Raw genomic sequence first — 27,372 nt, 5'->3', positions numbered from 1 at the left:
TTCTTAATTAACAGATACTTAGAGACGGCCGAACAACGTACGAATTCCTTAATACGCTTTTTTAATTAAACCAGGATATTCATTTAGCATTTCGACGATACAAGATAATGACATCGCGAACAAGCTTTGCGGCTTGCAAAGGATGCCAAGCATTTAATTAACATTACTTCTTTAATCGAAATGAGTATTTGTAATTTAAGAGGTGCAGAACACTCGTGAAGACAAGTGGAAGATGTTCGCTTGAAGCATGTCTTAAATACTCACTTAAACCTGTTTTTAGCATACTTTTGGGGGAAATTATTGACTTTTTATTTACCTGGTATGATCTAACAATTTGCTATCTGTAGAACTGATGTTCACATACGATACTGAACTATCAGTATTTATTTTGGTATAAAGGAGCGATTCTTGGAGGCAACAGACAACTTATCGAAAATAGGTTATCTATCCGTCAATATTTATTATATAAATTATTAGTTGTTACATTATGATTTTATAATGTTACAATATTGCCGTGCACGTATATATAGTTGCTCAGGAATTATTGCGTATATTTATAGTGGATCACAGAAGTGTTCGTAATACATAAGGATGAAATTCGCTTGCTTTATTTTTATTGATCTTCTAATAATGATTTAATGCAAATTAATTAGTGTAAAAAATAATGGTGTCGAACATCAAATGTTATAGGCTAAGGATTATTAACTAAATTACGCTTTGAATATTTTTATCAGTGTAGGCGTTTCCTGTTATTTGTACATTTGTGTTTGTACCGCATTGAACAAATTAATTTTTCTTATAAAGAGGTACGGATTTTCGATGATCCACACAGACTAATGACGTTACATATTGCCACTGCCTATAATTTGTCGCCGCGTATGCGTCCGCATCATAGAACAAGAGGGAAATGGGTCGGGTTAAAATAAAAGCCTGAGTAATTTCGCCCACACGGATGTTCTAGCTACATATCATGCGGGATCTTCCGAAATGAGATCATCCAATTACAGTTTCACCAAGGAACTTAATAGAGGAAACCTTATAGCGGGCCAATTGTAAGAAACATTTAATCGACCACGTTCAAAATAAATCAAAACCCTTCCGCTGATCCCTGTTCGAGTATTATTTTTTTTAACAACATACTACAAATTATTAACAAGTCGAATTCCTAGTTAGTGCTATCGCTCGATTTCATAGCGAAGTGAGTTTCCTTAAAAAATTTAATACCTTTTTTGTATAGTTTCAAAATGACTTTAGAATTAATAACCATTTTTTCCTTATGTCTAGTTGAGTTGAACTCGTTAATGCAGCTGCATATTTCGATTTTATTACATTTTTGTAGTTTAAAACAACTATAATACAATTTTTATAGTCTTATACAACTACACTATAATTTTTATAATTTAAATAAATTATACTACAACTTTTATAGATACCAGATTTTGCATGGAAACATTAACGTAATTTACCGAATTTTCGAATGTAATAGAATGTACTCTGTCGATTTTATGAAACTTGCACAACTGGATATGATTATAAATATTATAAAATTGTATAATATTAACACACCATGTATGTTTGTTAATATTATATATATATTGAACAAAATATACGTATTGTTCATTGTATGAGAATGAAAAAGCGTTTTTTAATATTAATTTGATGAAACATTTCTTTGCACATGTAACAAAAATTATACTAGGAATCTGCATTTGCTAAGGTAATGCAAATTTTTTAATTCGAACGGTAGCACTGACCGGAACACGACATTCACCGAATTTTTTACGGAAGCGTAGCAGATCTGTTTGACCGCAAGCTGCAAACGCATTCGCTCTTTTTTCATGCCGATTTCGTGGGATGTGCAATTCCGTGGCTTTTGTCTGAGCTACGTGGCATTGTTCTTAGCTCGTCATTTGATTCGCATCTTCCGCCTCCAAATTCGTTTTCTTCCGGCGAGAGAATGGGCCGAATGGTTCGAGTCTCCCGGTTCTCGTCGGTGTTCCCTTTGTTTTTCGAAGTTCACGCGACGACGGGAGATGAGAAAGGAACCAGTCCTGCTGGTTAATTCATGGAACGGATACTAATTATTACGGGAAGCATAAGTGCGTTTAAGTGTATGTAAATACGCACATCCGCGTTTCAATGTACCCTTAAGTGGACGCGCGTTCATTTCCCTACGATCGCGCCACGGGAATCTTGCGAAAAAGAATTCTTTCACCAAGTGTTTTTCCCGAGATACAGTTCCCGAAACTCTTAGCAGAAATGTCTGACTATTGTTTAATTTTTATTCCAGCAATTTTCTTTCTGTTTACTCGCAATGAAAGGCCCGGGTCGAAAATCACGGGTTTCAATTTAAACTGCTGGATTCTTTCGAAAATGTGGTTTTTCAAAATCGTGTCAAGTTATACGCAAAATCGAAATAATTCGTTTCGGATAAAAATTTACAGAGACATATGGGTGGACTAGAAACAGAGCAGCGCAAGTCACATTTTCGAAAATTTTGACGTATTTCTTAAAATATAATCTACATGCGAAATTATTAAAACGATAAGTGAAATAAATTGTAAAGATACTACAAGTTAATTTAACTGTAAATTATCTTGACAATAAATTTAGTCAGTGAACAATATACATGTTAGTAAACAATACTATTCCTCGTTTGTCACAATGAGGAAATCACTATGATTTTAAGCAATTCATATGAATCTGTTGCTGTAGATGATGCTTTGAGAAAATAGTTGCCATATCTTTCAATGTTCAGATATTTAGCTTGGATTTTCATCAAATACTGCTTAAATAACGTATAATAAGATATGCATATTGATTTCGTAATGGTTGTTCTTGAAAACAAATTTTTAATTTTTTCAATGTTTCAACCCTTACAGAAAGGTGTATTTATTTGTCTAAAATTGCGCAGGAAATCTTCAGAAAAAGAATTTTTGCGTACAGCAATCCGCCAATGTAGTTCAATCTGAATAAAACAGGGTTTCTAGAGTTAGAGAAAAGATATTTCCAAGCCCGATGAAGAGTGCACTTTTCAAAATGCACACGCTGCACTTGCTCCCGAAACTGTATTAAAACGTGTATGTTACAACCGTTTCAGTAATGATCTATTAAGATTAATTGTGGAGGGTTCGGCGTAACGAGAACTGGAAATACATATATTTTCGTGGAATACTACTGGTAATCGAAATTACGCGAATTAACGACTTTTATTATTTTCTACCAACAAAAATTTATACGAGGTTGTGCCTTATCTTATCTGCTTCATGGATTGATCGAATCACTTATTGATATATTTACTACTTGCTTAGTTCAGATTTTTTTATGATACGCGAGCGATAACTTATTTGGATTTCGTGTACGATCGATACGTTTCCGATCTTGTATAACATCGGTTTTTTAAACCGGTGTGGATTCTGTGACCTGAGTAGATTATTGCAACGCAAAAAGGATAAGTTCAAAAATTTCGATTTTATAGTTCTAAAATTTTTGATTAATTATGTAAATCTCTATCCAATTCAATGCATCTACATACATATTTCTAGACTATACATAGTTAGGATCATTACAAGCACCGCAACATTTTAGTTATTTTAACGCTATAAAAATTTAATCTTCCTATAAATTTACTTATAAATTTTACATTTTTATACAATTTTATATAAATTCATTTTGTATGTATATAATTGTGCTTTACTAGAACACAATTTTTATTAGAATATTCTTTATTAGTATACTTTGTTAGTAGAATACACTTTACTATAAAACTTTACTACAATTTAAACGTTAATAAAAATTTCAATTCAATTTCGAATAATCATCGATTCATAATTAATTGTGTTTATTTAAATTAGTTGATGATCAATCATTAGTGTTTAGTATAACCATTTCTGCGTATTGCTGTGAGTCAAAATTTAACAATTTTGAATTTATAAATCTGAAATTGGTTGGTGGTTTTTAAAATTACATATATTATGTACCTGATTCAAGTCGAAAAAGTTGCAAAATCGATACACATATAAATGTATCGGTCTACTGAATGAATTCTCACAAAAGCATAAGTTGAAAGCAAGTAGTCGAAAAAAATGTAAAATCACAATGAAGATATTGTGTAATTACAAAGAAATGATGACACTATATAACGTTAAGTAATGTAAGTAAATGTGCGTTCATATGTAACATAATTTTATTTCAATTTATATTTCTACATTAAAGTTTTTGGTATTTTCACTTTTTACTAGAGTTAAACTATATTATTATTTTCTTTTCTCTCATTTCTTTGTGTTGCTCACATTGTACAATATGCATACATATCATACATAATAAAATACACAATATTACAACTATAATATTTCTGGTTGCATTTATGATAATTTTTTTGAAACACAAATACAAGAATATTAAATGAATCCATATTTATTTCGCACAAAATTTCTAAATTTTTATAATATTGATATATCAACCATATTAATAAAAATTATGTTATTTAAATAATTATCTGTTTCATTAAATGCATTGTAGCAAATCACTTACTAATAACAAAAAACAGAAACGGAAGTCACGCTATCATATCACAAAAATGAGATGAACCTAGCATTGTTAACAAAAATTATATTATTTAAATAATGTACATTGCATATAATAATATACATATGCATTGTGAAGAATTACCTACTAATGACAATAAAAAAAATAGAATTTGTATTATAGGAATGAGATGAATCTAACATTATTTCGGCTTCTGTAAGCAGAAAATGCCACAAGGCTTGAAGAATGGAAATTACAGAAAGAGATCAATGAAATATTTTAATCGATCAATCTCCAAAATCGCTGATATGCATTCGAAATGTCTCTGTGAGCCGACATTCCCATTGGAAAGAGTCTCGTAATATGTACCTATCGTGGATTAACATCGTAATACCTGTGCTCGAGGCCCGTCTGAGTCGAGCCGTTCCGACTCCGCTTTCTCGTCTTCCCCTTTCCTGGCGGGTTACGCTCACCTAGCTGCACAATAACCGCATGAATGTATCCGCATTTTTACGTGTGTGCACGTTTTACGCCGGCATACGTGCAACCGTACTACGTGCACGCCGCACTGCACCGCGCTGCACCGTGCTGCACCGTGCTGCATCGAGCCGCGCCGGCGCTGAATGCGCCTCGTAGTAGTAGTATCCGCGTGCGCCGACCGCGTTATTTTTATGAATGACTGACTCGCCGGCAACGTAATCCAACGTGCAAGTATGACAACGTGCAACCGCAATGACGACCGAGAGGCGTTACGCCGCGTTTACAACTACGACGGCTTTCCTTTTAACACCTTCGCCATTCACGGAATGTTTACTGGCCACAAAAAGCTATTGCATTTTAAGAAGCAATCGAGTACCTAGGCGTTCGAGTGTTTCTCAACGTTTCGGAATTTCGAATACAGAGAATTATGTTGACAGTTGATAGACCGCACGAGTTTATTGCAGATTTATATCTTCATACATTTTTTAGTAGAAATTTCAGTAAACTGTAAACTATTGAAACGTTGTCCTTTTGGTAAATATTTTACATATTCCAAATAATTAAATACAAATTTTGAAACAGCTAAAATTATGTTGACAATAAATGGACACTAGAAATTTCGGCAAAATTTTGCACAGACGAATTGAAAGCAATCGGGACGAAATGGAACATTTTATTCTTTGTAAATGATTTCAATAATACAGAGAGCATGGTGTATTATTTTAGATTAGATTCTAACATCAAGTTTTGTGATAATAAATTCTTGTATTTTAATGTGCTTTAGTTGTTGTGTATTTTAATACATTTAATAATATACTTTCATGATATACAATGTGTACGCATCTTATGCATACAAATGTCAGGCATTTTGTTAATGAAACTGATGATATTATCATTACGTTATCAGCAATACGATTTCCTATTCTTTTATTATCGATTTTTAAATTTTATTATCATTGATATACAAGTACAAATGATTTAAAATTTTTTAATCGGAAATTGCTGGACTGTGGCTCGTGGTGCAAGTATTTATTTTTAATTATATGAAGACCAAATGAACGAAATACTTCTTTTAATTATTAAAAAATTTCTGTTGGTAAAATTAAGATGTGTGAATATTATTCATTTTTACTAATATGGTATATGTTTTCTTATATTCAAGATAATAACATGATTTTTTAACGGTTGGTATATTCATGAAACACCGATCTAAATAGCACTTTCATTATTTAATCGATTTATAATGACAAACTAATGTAACAAATCAATTTGCATGTTATTGTGAAGTAATAAAGGACGATATTACAATGTAATTCATCTTTAATACATAAAATTATTTAAGTTGCGAAACATTGGCATGTTTCTAGTACCGACTGTGTACGAGGAAAAGGAAACTATAAATTCCTTTATGTTTCGTACACTGAACTCGCGTGATGAGGTGCTATTACAATTTCCTGAACATTTTCAATTTCAAATTCTGCGGTTAACACTTCCTACCAAAATATCGAGTACATTCGCGACTACCGCGAGTCTCGTGAAGTAAAATATAATGCGACACGAACTGTATTGAACGTTAAGATTACGTGTACCGATATAGACAATCGATTAACCATGGTGAAAGCGATTCACATTGTATCTCCTGAATTCTTTTCGCATTCAACCAAGTGTCGCACAAGAAGTGAATAGCATTGATTTCGTTCAAAAACGTCACTGCTTCTTCCTTTTCAACATTGTTTAAAGGAAATAGATTGTGCAATGTTTACATTACAAAAATGTAGGAGAACAACTAGAGGAAAATCGTAAAATCAAAATCTCTGTTTGATATAAATATTCAAATATACATTTCCGTTTAGACACGAATAAATGAAATATTGTAACATTTCATTGAAAATAAGTATATGTGAAAATTATCGAAATATCAATGTTAAATAAATGAAAATAGAATTTTTCACAAATAAAATTAGCTACATATAAAATCGAGCACAATCGAATAATGTAAAATGAATTAAAATAATAATAAATTGACATAACTGTACTAAAAAGTTAAGTAAGTCAAATTAAAAATACTGTAATAAGATGTTTCACCTTTTACTTATTAATAATATATGTACGTCCATAACAAATAATATAAACGCTTTTAATTGCTACAAATATATAAGATTATTCTGCAACTATTTCTATGGAGCTCATTAGAGTTAATAATAAATAACGTAATGGAGATTTTTCAATTATTTTCCATAAGATTTTGTTTTGTTTTAAAATCGAAAAGAATGCGTTTCTGCATCATAAGAAATAATTAATCAGATTAATTGAATGAACAAACATAAAAATCAGAGTTGGACATATTTTATTCGAACAACGAATCAATTTATATTCGAAATATATTCGATGTATTATTCGAATAAAATTGTATTCGAAACATTAATCGAATGAAACTTTAATTGAAAAATTTATTCGAAATGTTGTTTAAATAATAATTTATTCGAATGATGTCCAACTCTGGTTGAAATTATGTTTCAAACAGCTCGCTCTTTAATCTCAGAGGCAGCCGATGTATGATGATACAAGCAGAGCGTACACGGTGCGAAAAAATTGCAAGATTAAGACCTACAGTTCCGTATTTGAATAACTCTTTCGCTCGGCTCATGAGTCGACGACACCTTGAATAATATAGGCGTGAGTATGCGAGCATTCTATCATCGAACGAAACGGCGGGGTTCGGTTTGAATGGGGATTGCCGATCGATTTTTAGATTGTATGTATGTATTATCGGTTCCCGCGAAATCAGCTTCTGGGAACGCGCATTTGCTCGTGCAGATTGGAATGATGTTTAACGTCGCCTATTTACGCGCGTCTGCCTTATTTATCGGTTTTTCTTGGTGAATCACAGATAACACGAGCGTCTGATAACACTGAATTTCTCAGAATCTAGACGGTGACATAACATGCTGCAGCGTGCATCGAAGCACACGTATTGCAACTTTTTATCAGCAATCTCTGCAAGGGTAGGCTGCTGCAATATTATTGATACAAGTTCATCGGAAGAAGAAGCCGTTTGAGCGTGGTCGATTATCGCAGAAAAATATTCGGTTTTTTCTTTCTGGAGTCGAACACGTGTAATCAGAAAGCTGAAGAGTTGCCAGGATGTTAGAATATCGTTTGTATAAACATGAAGCGATCCTAAATAGCGCACTTTAAAATCGACGTGATTTATGCTTATTTAACGCGTTACAACCAGAGCTAGGTAAAATAGTATTTCAAATGGCAAACAGTAAATAGATATTTTATTTTCGATCACGCATGTACTTTTGAAAATTAAATGTTTTACTCGTTCGAAAGAATGTACTTCTAAAAATAAAACATTTTATTCGTTGTAACAAATTTTTAAGATAATATTTCAAATAGAATTTTATTTGAGAAATACTGAAAATATTTGTGCCATAGTTCGAAATATTTTATTTATTTTATTTATTTCAACAAATAAAATAATTTTATTTTACTAAATCATAGTGGAAAATTTATTTAGGTAATTTAAAAACAAAAAAAGTACATACATACTTTTTCTCTGCATTGAAAATGCAGTGCGTAAAAAATGCACGTAAAAAATGCATTTTGTTACATACGAATAGCTATATTTAAAAAGACAAATTTCATTTGTTTTTATGTTTTATGTTATTAAAATAAAAACTATATTATTTTATGTTTTAGATTATCAAAATAAAATATTTATTTTCATGGTTTAACTTTAGAGAAGATTACTAAAATGAATTATTTTATTTTACATTCTACGTTTTTAAAATTAAATATTTATTTAATGCATTAACACTATGGATTACCAAATAAAATATTTTAACTACTGAAATTTTATGTTCTACTTGAAGTACTATTTTATTTGAATTTTGAAGAATCTATTATTTAAAATAGTGTTTCAAATATTTTCTCTATAAATATTACTCAGCTCTGGTTATAACCAAGGTTTCGTTTTTATACAAACTTGCAAAATGTTATTATAAACGTACACACATGAAATAGAATTGAATTGTAATTTTATAATTTTATTCGAAAGAAGAAAAGAATTTTTATACAAATATAGCGCGATAGAATGATAGTACATTCAACTAAAAATTATGAATAAATCAATGAATGATATTTAGTGCTTAATATTTCGTGGCTCCACCTTTATATTTAATAACAGCCATCATTCTCTTTGGTAAAGATTTATAAAGTCTTTTAACGAATAAAAAAAACAGGAAAAATTAATAGCAAAATGTATTTAGAGATGATTAAGGAACGAATAAACGCCCACGCCACCAGAACTGTTGGAGATAAGTACATCAATTTTTCAACAGGATAATGCCGGAGTATTCTACAAGTTTGTACAAATACAAGACCTTGTGTGTGTGGTTGTAATGTTAAATGAATAAAAAACGCGTTCATATTAAAGTGTAATCTTTTTGTCGAGTGTAGGAGAAAAGAATGCCGCGTATGTTCCGCGAAATTCTTGAAACATAGCTGAATTAATCTGCGAAGCGAGGAATGCGTATAAAGGCGCATGAAAATGCACTAGAATCGACTGTAGAGCGCATAAATTTTATTTTCCAGTAGAACAATCTATGGAACAGAGGTTTAAAAGCATTCCATCGGAAGCATTATATGTACTTGGAATGGAACGGCTTATGGTTGCCGATGTACAGGATTGTGCGAATGCACTTGACCACGAATGTTTCTATGATTTGTTTGGACAAAAAAACAATCCGCTAATATCATATGTACGATGTTATGGTACTAGCCTGGAATTATATTCGTTGGAAATGTTGTATAAATCTTCGTGAAATCGAGGATTTTATGAACTGCGCTAGATAAGTACAAACGCTCACGATAGTGTTCGAACACCTTTTAAAACGCAATAACTTTTTTCAAACTGGACTTAATGATTTGAATTCTTTTCTAAATGATAGGGAGACTAATTCACTAGACGATGACTGAAAATGCTTTTTCTTAATGTTATGTATTCGTAAGACAGTGTATGTATTTTGATATTACAATAAGGAGCAAAACTGAGTCAACAACTTTTAAAACGGTGTAACTTTTTTAAAACATTTTTGACTATAAAATACTATTTTTTAAATTTTGCTATTATAGTAAGTTCTCCCTAATTGACGCTCATATTGTACACAAAAATGGACAATTTGGGAGAGGAGATACGATTATTTGAGCTTCGCGACTCGTTTTTGTAATACTGATTGTTAACAACTATAAAAACAAGCCGCAAGATTCGAATAATCGTATCTCCTCGTCCTAAATATTTCCCAAAATTTTGTGCACAACCTAAACGTTAATTAGGGAGAATTTACCGTACTTGGAACAAAACCCTCGTATTTCACTTTTTTATTTGAGCATATGAGCCGTTTATTTTGAAAGTGGCATAAATCACTTTACCGTAATGAAAAGTGGTGATTTTTTAATGTTTATACGAAATTATTTATACTGAGAAAAATATCAGTATTCTGAGATAACAAATACAGGTAAATCTTCTCGAAAGTTAGTATCCATATTTTTAAACGTGTTAAAACGCAAACCCTTAAATATATCGACTTAAAAACAAAGTGATTTCTGCCACTTTCAAAATAAACGGCTCATATAATGAAAATTAAAAAAATGCATTTGATACTTCTTGGTAACTTATGTACATGTTGCAAATTTCATTGAAATCAGTTGACGCATAATCAAGCTATAGCCACTGAAATATGTAAAAATTAATTGTTTTTGATTGAGATTCGTGAAAAGCTGCGATTTTCGCGATTTTTAATCGTTTACAGCTCATATCGAGGTCAATCAATTTCGATGAAATATTCAGCATTCGTATAAGTTACCGGAGAAGTACCAAATGTATTTATTAAATTTTCATTATAGGCTCAGATAAAAAAGTGAAAAAACGAGAGTATTTTACATTTTTTTTATTCCAAGCAATAGCAAAATTAAAAAGAAAAGTATTTTTGTCACTCTACACTAAATTAGTCCCTCTAACATTTACAGGAAAATTCAAGTCATTTGGACTAGTTTTAAAAAAACTATACCGTTTTAAAAAGTACTGACTTAGTTTTGCTTCTGATTGTATACATATATATTTCGTTTGCAATAAGTTGCGATCTTCGAAGTAATCTCATGAAGTGTGTAGCATATGACTTTCAAAAGTTTTAAACAAAGTTCAATTTTTGAATAACTCATTTAAAAATTCGTCTGCTGAAAATCCGCGAAGAGTTAATAACTCATTTATAAATAAAATTCAGTTTTATTTATACTTGAATTATACCATACCGAGATTGCTTTCAATATAAATGAAAAACCTCACTTTCATGTCCTCGTTTCACGTCCTTATCATAAACAGAGCGGAAATTATTGAATTTTGTCCCAAAAACGACCATTTCGGTGCTCCGTGGAACGCCTCGCGCTCGCGACGACTCACGAAATCGAATCGTTTCGCGTGGCTTTACGACGCCGCTGAACGTTTCATTAACCAAATCAATCAGCATTAAGAATCGCAATAAATGGCGAGGCAAGAGTAGAATATAATAAAGCCACTGAGCGAGACAGGCAACGGTTTCGCACTTAACGTCGCGAACCTCTCAGGGTTTACGGCTCCACTAAAATTAGTTATTCAGCATCGTAACGATGCCGGGAATCGCGCGTGTGTCGAAACGCGGTGCCACGTGCTCACATTCCGGCGGATCAATTAAACATCTAACCCATTGACATTCGAGGTTCGCGTACTCGAGGCGCGGAAAAGAGGGAGGGCGAGAGAGAGAGAGAGAGAGAGAGAGAGAGAGCGAGAGAGAGAAGTAGGAGGGAGAAGAAGAGTGAGTTCGTTAAAGTAATCCCGCCATTATCGTAAAGTCAGTCCAGCGAATCTTATTCTCCGCGGCAAAAACAGGGGGAGGCCACTTCCTGTTATCCGTTCCCCAGAACCGGCGGGAGATGGTCGCTGGGAAAAGGGTCATCGGATGGCCCTGAGCTCGGGGTCACCCGTCTCGGAGGATGTCTGGACGTTAATTAAAATGTGCCGCGCATCTGGCGATGCCACGCCGACTTCGGGTTCGGCTTCGCTTCGGCTTCGGGTTCGGCTCCGGCTTCGGCTTCGGCTTCGGCTTCGGCTTCTCCTTCGGCTGCCGCTTCTTTCCTCGCCTCCTTCTCCCGCTTCTTCGTTCCCCGTCGTTTCCTTTCAATCCGTTCCCACCTTTTCCCTTTCTTTCCTGCTTCCTTCCCAGACAGTTTGCATCTCGTTTCTTCCTGGTGTCGCAGTTTCTTGCGTACGTGCTCGCTCGCTCGCTTGCTTGCTCGCCTGCTCACTCGCTTGCGTGCGTGCGTGCGTGCGTGCGTGCGATCGCACGTAACGAGAATCGCAACTTTGAAGCCAACAGAACAGAGCAATGTGACTTGGACGACAGCTGCCGTTTTGTACACACGACCACTCGTTGCTGAGACACATGCCGAGGATATGTCGTCACTTCCTGCGAACCACCGGAGTCCCTCGCTGTCAAACAGGCCCGGGACGGTTTCGGTGGTTTTGCTGGACGCTGCCAGCCATCGGGTGCGAATTATCCTGGACCGTTAGCACGGAGACAGATATCCGGCCAATCCGCCGATAGGTTAATTACGAACGATCGATCTTGGTTTTCGCCGACGACGCTCCGATCTCTTATCTAAGCTGCTACGCGCGCCTTGTTACGGGCTAGCCGGCCGGAATAAGGCTGAGTTCGATCGGGGAACAGGTTGTCCGACGATGAAAACCCGGTGATACTGGTTTGCGATGCACCCGCGGTGCATCGTGCACTTCGGCTCCGCGCATTTGTCGTTGCTACTTATCGGTTGCCAGAGATGCAGGGTTCTAGGCGATGGTTCGTATCGTTTTTTGTTGTCCCTTTTAGTTGTTCGCTTTTGCTTTATAAATTATTAAATGAATTGTTTTTGTTACAAATTAGTAAACGAATTTCTTTATTAGGTACATTAATAAGTGAACTTCTATGTTTGAAATTATTCAATGATTTTTTTTTCTTGGAAATTGTTAAATGTATTTCTTTATTAGGTACATTGTTGTATGAATTTTCGTGTTAGAAATTATAAAACGAATTCGTCTTTTAGAAATTATTAAATATTAAATGTGTTAGACATTATTTGCTGAATTTTTTAATAAATTGCGTAGGAATTACCAATTTCATTTCAATTTGTTGTTTGTCGTTGCGTAATTTTAAGTTGTTTAATTACTATAACTGATCATAAACAAAATCTGCTTTCTGTAATACCTTTCGATGGAATTAATATCCCGGGGGTAAGAAATTCTGTTCTCGAAAAATCTGGGATTTTTCAGTTTTCTTTCCTGCATTTTTTTATTTTTTGTCGCCACAGTTTACAACCGAAAAATCTGAAAAATCTCTAACATGCGCCCTATTGTCGAAAATAGGCCAGATTTCTCTCAAGATTTTAAGATACCTCCGAAGGAGGAAAATAGGTGGAAAAGCGCGCAATCTAAATTACCCTGTAACAACCCTCCCGGACAAGCTACAGGGTTGAGATTTTGCACAGACGAATTTTTTTTGGTCAATTATGGAACGGTGTAATAGTCATTGAAAAACCTCTACGGGCATTTTTGACCATCTTATTCGTCTGGATCTTTTCTATTTTGCATAAAAAAAAAATCCGCGGTTTGATAATTAGCTGTCTGAAAGCTTTAAGTTTTAAGCACAAAATTTGATATATATAATAAAAATACTATGCAATAATTAGATTAATATTCAATAAACTTTCAATTCTTTAAAGATTACAAGTTCAATCATAGTTTTATCATGGTATAATGTACCTTTAACCGAGGAGTAATCTTTTTATCTGCAATTGAAAAGCCATAAAATTGATAAAAATGTTTGATATAAAATATTCATTGAAATATTATAGTATCTAAAATGTTTCCTTATTGTTCTTTTCTTTTCTTTATTGTGTATATATCCTCGTTCTGAGATAAATGAAGTTAAAAAACATCATTTGTTGTCCCTCCAACCAATCTTAAATTTTGCAAAAATCTGTTTAGATATTATCTAGTGAAATAGTCCCCCCTCCTATTATCTAAAATAAATTCAAGTTGCTTGGCCCAAGTTTGACTAAGTTATTTCGTTGCAGTAGGTGTCCGCATATTTTAGTGAGTAGCTGTATTTTGAAATATTCTTAAGAAATAAGGAAAGGTATTCGGAACGATCCAATAAATATTCCCATGAAAATTAATATTGTGGAAATCGTTCATCGACGAATCGTGCGTTTGAAAAATCACTCGCTTGTTGCGGATATATGCGGCTGCCCAGAAAATATGTATTGTACACGTACAACATAATGTACTGTGTCGAAGCGGAAGAGGGCTTTGTGTGTATACACATGGAATTTAATCCTGAAATATGCTCGCAGCAGAAGCAGACAGCGTCAAGGGATCTTCTCATAAGCACTGTCTGATTCTGCTGCGAGCATATTTCAGGATTACGTTCAACCCGCGCCACTGATTACAGTTGGATAAAGAACAATCAGGAAATTCATTCCGAGAATACACTTAATTCGTTAGATCGTGTAATTATTGGCAATCCGATTAATCCTCAAGCCGCGGGCAACATGGAATTCGCGTTCTAAAAATTTTGTAAAATTTAGCAAAACAAACTACAATTAAAGGATTTTAATCTAAAAAAAATTTTTCATTTTTTTGTTTCTCTTTTCGTGTTGTCTATACAGCGAATGATTTTCCTTTGAAGCTCTTGCAAATATTCAAGATCGTTTCGTATTATCTTTAATTGTACCCCTAGATATTTGATTACCCTTTTAAAATCTAAATGCGTCATAATTGTAATACAAGTATTGAAGGTTGTTTCTTATTTTCTTTAAATGTTTCCTACAATCTTTAATTATCTCTTCGAAACGTAAGTGTATCGTAATGACACTTTTTTTATGAAAATTGATATCATTAATAAAGCAATATTTTCATCAATTGAGCGCGAATGTTGTTAATCAATCGAGCATGTCATCAAGTAAAGTTTAATGTAGAAATTTGGAACTAGAACTTTAATTCTGTTTTCTCTTTTGAGAGATGATTTTTACGATGACTGTAAAAACTCACATCGACTAATTAACTACAATTTTCGCATTCGCGTTGGTAATGAGATCCCGTATCTATTAACCGGTTTCTCATTTTATAGTTGTTAAATTAGAAAGTGGATTCCTTCTTCAAAAATGTTATTATTTCTTCAACATACTATCGTCTCTCAGATGGAAGCCTGTCTGTTAATTTGTTTCGTTTGTGTTATTTATGGACGTTTTCAGTGTGACTGTGCTATCTCCTAAAATACAACTGTCACTTTTGTTACTTACAAACTTGAATTATAAAAATCACGAAATTAAAAACTTCGATTAAAGCGTTACTGTGCTCTTTTCTAAAGTAATAGATCGCCATTAATACGACTTTGTAACAACAAAGAAACTTCCAACTAAAATTTTTGAGGCTCGAATTTAGATTATGAAAATCATAAAATTAAAAACTTCGACTGAAGCAGTATTGTGCAATCTTTTATAATATAAGAACGTCACAAATATAATTTTGTAACAATAAAAGTTTTATCTTTCGGTATGAAATTATTTTTTTGGTAGTTTTATTTGCTTTTTATGCTGACACATCCTAAATTAGGTTAAAAAAGATATCAAAAGAGAAACGAGAAAAAATTTTAATTAAAAATTAAAAAGTTTAGAATTTTTAGTTCTTTTTTGCTAAATTTCACCAAATATTTAGAACACGTATTCCACGTTGTCCGCGGCTGGAGATTTAAATCTCGAATTTCCATTTTAAAAAATCGCGGAATTAAAAGCTTCGACAAAAGAATTGCACTGTAAAGTATTCCAGGTAACATACTTATTTTCTTGAAGGATCGTGGGACTCTTCGTGGCCATTTAATGCCGTGTTTATTTTGAAACGAAACCACGCTCGCTGCAGGATTTCCATGTGCCCGGTAGCACGCGAAAATGTCGGCTCACACATTGACCCATTTAATCATTCCCACGCGAATAATGACATTTCAGTGTACAATAAAATCCCTGATGCTACCACGCGGACACCACCTGTCGCATGGGTGTACGCGTTCGCCCGCTAGGATACGCAACGAGGATATGTTGTCACTTCCTGCTGGCGACGTCACGCCTTCGCAAACTACCGGCTTTATTTTCGCGTCACCACAGGTATTTGTCGGACTGCACCGGCCACGCATGACCGCTTTGCTCCATAAACTGCTCGATAATGCTCCACTAAATATGCGGCCCACTCGATCATGAATTTCATCGTCCGAATTTTAGTGACTCGATCTCATGTTTCGAACCTGTAGCATGTGATGTGATAAGACCACTGCGTTATCGTCTAGTATCAATAATATGACATATTAACTCTGTGGGATACACGATAACAAAGAATCAAAAACACTTGTCGCGACGAGGAAGATTAATTGCCGCGAAACATGCTTGTTCAACGACTCCTATTTATTGGAGAATTCTTTTTAAGATTGTTTCGCTCTTTTACTACCAAAGACGCTTCCTTGTAAAGTATGAGGACGCTGGAACAATAAAATAAGTTAGTGATAACCAAGAAATTCTCTCATTGCATAATTATAGACTGGAAGTAACTTTTACATTGTTACTGACATTTGACATTAGTACTACCGAGCCCTAAACGTGACTAATGTACATTGTTTCATAATAATGACAACATTGAATTTATTTAAACTTTCTATGATTTTTATTATACTATATGCTTGAATGAAGAAGTTCGTATAAAAATTACTGATAGAGACATTTTTATAGCATTAGGAATTGTAAAAGAATTGTTAAACAAAGCTTAACAAAATACGATATTTGTATATTTTTATTTTCTGTTATTTCTAATGTAGTTTTGTTAAGCTTTCTTTTAAATATGCTAGGTCTCTCAGCTAAAGGAGTCAACCTAGACTGCTGTGAATAATTACAAACTCAAAGTAGTTTTTACATTTTTATTGATATTTGAACAAAAATTAAAAACAAATTATATTTGTATATTTCTATTTCCCCCATTATTTCTAATATAGGAATTACGATTATAGGAGTATACAAATACGATGTTTTGTTAAGTTTTTGTCTAAGTATCGCTAAAATGTAAAATTTATATTGAGTATATTATTATTCGCACCACAATTTTCAATTTTTATTAGCACTTGGCTAATAAAGAATTAAAAGAAATAATTCCAAATTTCAATTTTTTTAAACAAAATTCTTTAAGTTTTGTGTGTTATGTCTTGTTAAATTTATAGTACATATTACAGTGATGCATACGTCAAATTGTTTATATTGTAATATTGTTTTATGCACCGCATACGACAAATAAAAAATATAATAAAAATGAAAGGAAACGAAAAAGAAATGAAAATTACGAAAATAAAAATGAATATACAGAATTAAAAATGATAAAAAATTTCAATTAATGTGTTAAAAATATTTACTCTCTCTCTCTCTCTCTATATATATATATATATACGTCAAAGAACGTGCATCTGGGTAACACGTTTCTTAACGTAAATGTACAAATATTAATTTGAACGCGCTACGCGCTGTAATTCGTGGGAGTTATTTCATGGAATTTAGTAACATAGAAATAAAAGTGTAATTCCATTGAAAAGTGAAAACATATAACTGAGTTTGCCAAAGTCGTCATTACAGCGAGAAAGTGCTGTCGTTAAAGATAGTGCGTGTTGCGTTAATCCTTTCTATTATTCCTAGATATGTATTATGTTTCCGCGAGAATTTTTTTCTGGGTATAATGAGACAGGATCCATGACTATTCAGCTATGTGAGTCACACTATGTAACCAGTTGATGCAAGCGGATGCAGTTTTGATGATGTTAAGATTAGATGTCGTAACAGCAATTTAAATACAAGCTATACAGAGTGAGCCACAAATTAGTCCCCACGATTTTTCAGCCCCTTCTGATGATCTGACAAAAAAATGTTTCCTATCAAAGTTAATTATAGTATTTAATCGACAAGAAATTGTAATTATTTAAATTTAAAAACAAATTTATTTTCGATAAGAAAACAAGGTCACCGTTATATTTTTAAATGAAGATAGGTAATTTTAACTTCATAGTATTGTAAGCAACGTCGATACGAATTCAACGACCTGTTACATGATGTCCTTCAGATGACATTAAACACAAAATGTCGATGAATATCCTCCCTGAGTTTAAAGAACATGAAACCAATGTTTATGCTTAACATGAAGATATATTAACACCAGAACAACACTAGACATTTTCTCGCATCTAGAAGATTTTTTAAATCGATGCAACCGTGATACTCGATTCTGAATATCTCCTGGTCATTTCTCCGGCGGAATATCTTCGCAACACTACCGTAATTATGCGTTTCTGCAATTAATTTGTTGCTGGAAAATTGATATATCCCGAGGAACCGATTGCGTTAAAAAAGAACGAGGCACAGTAGCGCGTTGCAATTTAATCGCTTATTTTAACAAGCACCATCTTGATTTTGCCTTTGTCTAAAAATTTGTAGATATAATTGAAATATAAATAAATGTGTGCATTCAAGTTCGAATCTTACATATTTCAACAACAAACAATTTGTCAGTTTGATATTCGCCTAAAATAAACTGAAATAAGCTTTCTAAAGTGACGTATAGATACATGTTCATAATAAATCTTTTCGAATCAATGTCCATGTTAAAGAGACGCGAGGATGAATGAAACAGCTTCTAACTTGTGCAACGAAGTGTTGCTTCGAACGTTAAAAATAATTTCCCACATCCCGTGCTGATGTGTCCACATGACTCATCGATCAGTTCTTTCAAACAGTCCAAAGTTCTTTGGGCGACGAATCATCTGGTGGTATCCAGTTGTCCCCAGCAATCATTCCAGAAAAATATCTTCGGATAGATTGTTGCTTCGTGAGAAATATTTGTTTTATTAGTGCTGACAGTGCTATAATTATTTCGAACCTTAACGTAAACATATATGCTTTGCAGAATATGCATATTAGACATAGTGCTTGTTCACTTCCACATTTAATGAATCTTAGACTACAGTCTAGAGTTGATGTTGCCAGGCAATCAAGGATACAAGAAAGATTTTTAAACATTTAAACAATGAATACAAAAATTCGAATAATATTAAAAATATTATACGGAAAAATAGAAAAGTGATAATGAATAATATTTGCATACAATATCGTAATCACTAGATTACGGAATTTTATGCAAAATAAAAATTGTCCGCATCAATTACAAGAAATAGAAACTAAATAGTAACGTCCTTCTGTTCTAAATAATTTTAGTAGATTAAAAATAATACATTGACATTATCGAATTCTTTTAATCTTTCTACTACTTTAAATTGCAACTACTCAGTTTTGTCGCAATATAGTAATTACTAAACTGTGGATTTTATGCATAATTTTATGCACAAAACTGAATAGATTAAATATAAAATTGTAAGATCGTTAAAAGGATTTGAGGATATTGTTAGATTATTTTCAACTTATTATAATTATTAAAGGAAGAAAGTAATTTTTATTTAATTACAATTAAACAATTTTTAGTTTGCATAAAGATTCGCAAATTACTACAATTTCATTACTAATGTTTATCATACAATGTGTCAATCTTAATCTAACATAATGGACGTATATTCAAAAACATGCCGAAGAGAAATAGATATTTTTGTATTTGCAATAATTCACCAATCTATATAATTGTAACAGTATATTCGAAACAAGTACAGTAAATTCTCCCTAATTCGCACTCTGATTGCGCACAAAAATGGACAATTTTGGAAGAGAAGATACGATTATTCGAGCCTTGCGTCTCGTTTTTATAGTTGTCGATAATCAGTAACTATAAAAACGAGACGCAACGCTCGAATAATCGTATCTTCTCTTCCAAAATTGTCCATTTCTGTGCACAATCTGAGCGTCAATTAGGGAGAATTTACTGTATAAACATTTTAATTTCTTTGGTGTCAAGTGCTACAGAAACTCATGTTCGTGGTGTATTTTGCAAGTAATAATTCACGTCACTATGTACATGAATGAAACCAAGTACAACAGTATAAAAAGTGATTTAGGGTTATTGGAAGACGGTCTAGGGTCTGGGAGTGGCACGATTTGTCCCTGGGGAACACGCACGTGGTGTTGCCGCGTGAAACCGAAGATCTCGCGACCAATCATTCTATCCTGTCGGTTCCACGTAAACGCGACCGAAATTTAGCATGGATGGCGCCTTTTATAATTAGACTTAGCCTCCCAGGGTTCCGTGGTCGTAGTCCGAACGAGTTCTTAACGCGGACTCCGACGCTATTAATAAAGCAATTATAAGGGCTACGACCGGTGCTGTTTCTTACTCGCTCATGAACCTGTTACTCTCGATCTGACGTCTCCATTAGAGCTTTTAGTTGTTAATGGAGATATCTAGTGCAGGAATCCGTTTTATCGGTGCTCCGACGTTGAGAGGTATCTAGGAGACATCGTGCTTCCTGCAAATTAGCTTCGTTTCGCAAATGAATTATTCGTCATCGATACATTGCCAGCGGAGATAATAATAACGATAGTTATAACGATAGTAATAAACGATAGCAATAACGTTTCATTCAATTGCTGCAAGTTGATTAAACGAAGTCGCCATCGACGAATATAACGGTAGAAAGTATTAAAATTATAGTTGAAAGTATAATGTATTTAATTGTTCAAAAAATTATCATTAGAATCATCGTGGTAGAAGTCAATTACTAGTTAGCCAGGTTGATTAATTGGATTGTATTCTGAATGTGTTCTTTCATTCACAGCATGTGTATTAATTGGTTGTTTATTATGTCTGGAAATGTTGATGCCTGCTTTGCCAAAATGTTCTGTAGCAAAAGAAACTAATGGCGTTTCGATGTTTGTCGCTGTATTGTCGTTCATTGAAAGAATAGTGACAGGTGTTTTCAACAACACCGTGACGTGAATTTAAAATAAACTTAAACTTGGAACATTTCCTGATTTGTATTTATCGTTCCATTAATCACAAGAGGAAGGCAACGAGTTTCCTGAGATGTCTGACAGCAACTACGCTTCGTAATCGCGTAATTTTTACCTGCTCTTTCCCTCGATAGTGATGTTCAATCGATCGGAACTTATTGTGTATTGAACGTTACAGAAAGTGTGAAGAATTATATTTATGTAAACACGCGATATGGTTGAAAAACAATAGAACAGTTTCAGAACTCCTTTATAATTTATTATACAGTGCAATCAGAAATGATCGATTTAATTTTCTGTCAGTCAGGAACAGACGAAAGTTCATTTCTCTACTTATTGCTCAATTATTATTGTTATTGCAATTTATGTTGTAAGAATTAGTGATTTATTATTTACAAAATACACGAACATATATTTTACATATTTTATTAAAATACTTTATTCATTTTATTCAATCAAGAATAATGTAAGCGTGAAAATATTTCTCTAGCGTGATGGAAATTCATTTATTATGATATCTATTTATATTGATTTATTTATTTATTAATGCTTTAAACCAGATGGTTTATTTAGTAAATACAGGATTGTTACATATACACAGGTTCGATATTACTTATTATTTTCTAATTACTTATTAATTTCTAAATTCTTACTAAATATTATTAAATATAATATTTAAATGCCTGTTTACTTAAATATAATTATTGGACAGAGAGTACAATTTTTAGAGATTAAACAATTGGTAGAAACCCTATTAAGTATTTTGTAAAATTGTTGTTTAATGTTATTTTTGATTTAAAATTGCAACTTGCCAGCTCACGTCCAAAAAAAAAATTGACAAAATGGGCCGTTTCCTCGAAAGAAAAAAAGATTTGGCACTATGTTTCTTATTCACGTCCATGGTACGCCTCACGTGGTCGGTTTCACGAGTTCGCGACTCGAATTCGACCCGAATAAAAAGCTCCTTGTCTCGCGTGTATCCTTCTCCCCTTTATTTGATCCCTCGTTCTTCTACTGCCATATGAGTTGTCGGAAATGCCATGCATACCACCGAACCCGAAACCAACGTACACTCGTTACATCTGTGCGGAAAATACAAACAACAAAATTTTAGGATGGAGTGACGAATCAGCTTCGTGGAGTAGAAGTTGAATTGGCAACTAAAGAGTTAGATTATGCTAAAGACTGAATTTGTCGATGAGTTCTCTTTTACGTCGTATAGCATTTATTAGCATAACTAATATTTATTTAACTTAAATTTTTAATTAATACTTAATAAATATTAATTATGCTAATCAATTATGACAGAAGAAGAGTTGTGCTACTCTTACAACCTTGTTTCATTTGTTTACAATCTTATTATTGTCACCATACGGTCTTACCCTTGGCAAGTAGATACACGATAAATTCTCAAATTGTCCATTACTGTTATTCTTTAAATGAATACATGAAATTGCAACGCAGTAAAAAAAATATGCAGTATTTATAAGCGAGAAGGGGATGAAACTTCGTACGCAGACTTGTTGTGACATATTCTTATAAAATTTTGATAGAAGTTTTGCTTTCCTTTTTGCTAAAAATAAAAGACAAATAAACATATGCACTTTACTTTCTTGGAAAATGCATCGCCAAATTTAAAAAAATGTTAAACATAAGTAACGAGGAGGATATAGTCGGTATTAATAAAAGCATAATTCTAACAATATAGGATTCTTGTAAAGGATGCATTATTATACTAATTTTTGCTGTATCTTTGTTAATATTTCACGAATTTGAAGACAACGATCCCAGTGCACTGTATACTTGATTACTCACGCGTGCGCTTGTTCTCCCAAAAGATGAAATGAAGACAAAGGAGGTTTCGTATCTTTGGGAAAAGTCGCATATTTCGTATTTCAAAAATCAAAAATTAATAAGAGAAATATGAAATAGAGAAAACATTAGACAAATTTAAGAACACTGTTACATTATTTTGAATTGATTAATTTATTTAGCTTTAGTTTCATACATTTGCTGAACAAAATTGTTATTTTGCATAAGTCTCCGCTGTCTAATCCTTGCTATCAGAACTTTGAATCTTTGAAATAGAATATTTCAATTTTCTAACTTTCGTGTACGTGAATTTTTTTAAATATTGAAAATATTCCTCTTAGGGAACATATTGTTATTTTTATAATTAAATTATTTATTTGATGGTACCATCATGGCAACATTCACCCTCAAGCCAACGCTTGCAGAACAAAGCTGCAGACTTTTTATTTTTTTTCAGATTCGTTATTGAGATTTTATTCGAAGATATTTAATTTCTCTAATAATAACATCGTTCCAATGACATAATGACAATTAGCTAATTGTAATGTCCGACAACTTTCACACAAAAGTCCGCGTAACGTAGCAAAAATTCGCAGCCGTGTATTTCTCGGTTCTCGGTTCTCTTCTCAGCGTATTTTAATTTCGGCTGTGAATATTGTGGCAAAATACCATTGAAATATCTGTCTACTAAGTTGATTGATATTGTCGCGTCGCGCGATTGTTACGTCGGCGGTGGGTGGCTGATTACGCACGGCAGCGATCTCCGTTACGATTTTCGATCACGGTCATAAAAACGCTGACGTTGGTTGGAATTGAATTTCTAGATATCTAACACTGCACGGGAGGAACTTCGAATCGGCAGGACCGCCGAATTACGATAAGAGCGGATTGATAATAAACTGCAAGTTGAGAGAAAACGTATCCAGCAAATAATGGTGTAATATCTTGATTACCGTGGCCAAGTTTGTAGGACGGAGTATAATTACGAATTGATATCAATATTTTCCTGTGTGCGTAGAACAATCTTTCATTGTGATTCACGAATATTATTATCTCCCGCGACATTAAATAGTATTTCTCTTTGGAATATAGGAAGACATAATATTGCGCTGCGTATATATTCTTCATTCTACCAAGCTCATATTTTCCAGAATCTTTTTTGAAACAACAAACTTCGCTTTCTTAAAATACTTCCGCCGTACATCATCTGGCACGTGCGCTCCACTTAACTGTAAAGAAATTTTTTACATAAAGTTTCGCTTTTCGAGAAAGTCGATTCGAACGATGTTGGTATGCACTAAACTCCTATGTAATGATTTAATGTGTTTATTATTAAACATTTCCAATCTGAATAGTACACTTTTAAAAACGTTGGAACTTGATTTAACCAGTGCACGGAGGATTAGGTTTGATTATGAAACATGCTATAAAAGAAAATGTCCATCTTCGATTTTTTAATAAAACGTTACTCGTACACACGCAGAGTATAATTATTTATCCACGTTACAAAATCGACCTTATAAATAACGTGTAACTCCATGACACTGCATCTATGAAGTCTTACATATATGTCCAAAATATTCATCTAAATTCCAAATAACTTATTTAATTAATTTTGCGAGAGATATGCTTACTGCTACTGAAAAACATGTAATTGCGAAACAAATACAAATGATATTAAGGGGGTATTCTAGTGTGAAGTGCGTATGTTTTTAACTTTCTGACAGAATTTTTTGCAAAGAAACTATTATACCTTTTGCAGTCAAATTTACAAGGTTTATTTGTATGTAAAATTATATATATATTATACTTGTATTAAAATTAGTTGTACTGCCATACTCTCAGAGTCGATTTTTAAAAAAGGTCGCCTCACAGTGTCCATGATTCCAGCCATTCTGTTTGTCTGAAATAAAAAAGAGATGAAAGTTCCTTAATTAGTATGAACGTGGCTATTGCAGATACTGGAACAAAAGAAAGAAGTCGGTAATTAAAAACGTGACGATACCTTGAAATTCGATTTTTGCATCTTTTGTTAAACTTTGGAGGCCTAAAAAATAGAAAAAAGGAAAATTTTGGTTGATTCTAGAAGGGGCTGCAGTCAGACATGTACTAAATGCGTACTTTAAATTTTGAGTAAATTGGTCAAGTAGATTTTGAGATATCATGGGCACCGTTCTTAAAAACATAGTTTCGAGAAAAATGCCTTTAATGATATGATTTAATGATATAAGATCGCCGCGTTTTCAAACAACCGTAATTTCGTTGATTTTAGGAGTTCGCGCGTAAGGTCGCTCAGATGTATTTTTTAAATTATATCCTTTAATAATATGCGAAAAAATGATTTTTTTCGAAAGTTACAAGTACACTATAATACACCCTTAAGTAACTCCGATAAAATCTTCGAAAAGCAAGCTGATTGAAAGTACAATGTCTATTACGAGTCTTTGTACACCAGTTTTCTTTTCATTCCACAAATCGTATCAATTGTGTGAAATTTTGTACGTCGTAGAAAATCCTGTAAGCTTAGATCACTGATTTCTCGAAGTAAGACATCGTGAAATCTATAATAAATACCGCGGAAGAGCGTTCGCAAGGCGATGTTGTTGTGCAACCGCGATGAAGAAGATTAAGTGTACTTTTGTTAGTCTTTGAAACGTAACCTCTCACTCTGCATTCGTTTTTAGTCTCGTGTAACAGGGTTTCGTGTTACGCGAGACATTGCTGGAACTTAACTGCCGTGTTATGTGAGGGTTACGCCCCCTTTATTATGAACTTGTACAATGTAATTACGATGTTCATTAACACGGTTTTCGTGTGCACGTGGCGGTGCCCGTTTCATTGTGTAATTCATCGTCTGTCTGGAGAACGACGATTCCGATATTTTGCTCTGACACGAAACCATTGCAGAAATAGATCTGGTGGAGGTTCCTTTGCAATCGCGTCAGTGTATGTGTAGTTACGGTCAGTATATCTTCTTGTCATACTGAGGAATCAATAGATAGTGACAGCTCGTATCGGAAACGAAATATGTAGTGCGACGATAAATCGTAAACCATACATCAATCGTGTTTGTAAACACTAATGCCAACTGAGAAATGTACACCGTGCTTCATCGTTTGGGTGCTAAATGTAATCGGTACAGCTGATTTTACAGAAACAGGACTTTCAACCTAAAATGGAATAATTATTGCAAGACGGTAACAGCGAAAGTGACTAAGAGTTTTATGAAATGCTGGACGTATTGTGCCTTCTTGCAGCTATTTACAGCAAATTCTCCCGAATTTTCCTTCAGTTTGTAAACAAAAATGGACAATTTGGAAAGTGGAGACACGATTATTCGAGCATCGTGGCTCATTTTTACAATTGCCGATTGTAAACAATTATAAAAACAAAGTGCAAGGCTCGAATGATCGCATCTCTTCTTCCTAAATTGTTCATTGTTGTTTACAAGCTGAAGAAAAATTAAGGAGAATTTACTGTATTCGTTTTATAAAGTTTTCCAAATACAAAAAGATAACCCTCCATAGTTAAAACTTTTTATATGACTCAAAATCGGGAAATAACAATCAATATAAATTAACAGCGAGTTAACAAATTATAAAGAGATTGGATTTTCTCTGATATGAGAAATGCATATGAGAAATGCATAATCTTCTCGATTATGAAGGAAAGCAATGGAATAAAATATTATTGAAACATTGTCGTTAAAACTGAAAATATGTTCGAAACTATAATAAACCGGTGTGCGACTTCAAAGTTACACTGAGTTACAGAGGATTAATTATTAGTCTTCAGGAAGAATTCTTCTGTAAGTACTTCGTAGAATTATACTTTCTGAACCTATTGTTTGAAATTGTATAAACAAATGTAACTTTTTAAAAGGCTACTAATACGAGAATGATTTGATACAAAAAATAAATGGAGACATCAAATAGAAATATCATCTCAAAATTGTTCTCTAGTGTTATTAAATTTTTGGTCGTTGCAAATCGCTCTTATCGTCATCACAAGAACTGATTCGATAGTGTCCTCAAATAAATAAATGGATCTACGGTGTGTATACGACTTATTAATGCAGATTCATAATTAAATACACAAGAAATATGCTTAAACATCACAGGTAATTTGTTTCGACGAATTTACGTATTCAATTGAAGATGAATAATAGTAAAAGTACGAAGAAAATAACAATCTAACGAGATTCGGTATAGGACGTGGAAAAAATGGCGATAAATTTTAAATTCATAATGATTTGCATATTATTTCACTTCCCCAGCTCCCCATTGAATGCACTGCGAATTTCAGAGATACTGCTACTTAGGAATTTCAAGCAATTAAGCCGGGCAACCACAGCATCCCCCATGTTCCACACATTAAAGCAGTGACTCACACTCTTCCTGCATATACGGGGTGGAAAAAATGTATGCGAGACATAGGCAGCTGCTGTTTTATTAATAATTTGACATTTTATAGGCACTGTTATCTTCA

General features: G+C 33.3%; 1 protein-coding gene and 1 long non-coding RNA gene across 2 annotated transcripts in view; one reads left to right on the top strand and one right to left on the bottom strand.

Annotated features, from left to right (window-relative positions):
• The window catches only part of LOC117219431 (tRNA dimethylallyltransferase), a 199,861-nt gene that overhangs the window by 126,097 nt on the left and 46,392 nt on the right, over positions 1–27,372 (top strand). The gene's annotated exons all lie outside the window — the stretch shown is intronic.
• Positions 21,617–25,203, bottom strand: LOC143258896 (uncharacterized). The gene is made up of 3 exons (XR_013032850.1): positions 24,890–25,203; positions 24,695–24,787; positions 21,617–22,154 (listed from the first exon to the last, which is right to left on the bottom strand). It is a non-coding gene; the product is annotated as an uncharacterized LOC143258896 (long non-coding RNA).

This window comes from Megalopta genalis, chromosome 2 (genome assembly GCF_051020955.1).
Source record: "Megalopta genalis isolate 19385.01 chromosome 2, iyMegGena1_principal, whole genome shotgun sequence".
Classification (NCBI taxonomy): Eukaryota; Metazoa; Arthropoda; class Insecta; order Hymenoptera; family Halictidae; genus Megalopta; species Megalopta genalis.
This window is presented reverse-complemented; position numbering and strand designations above follow the sequence as displayed.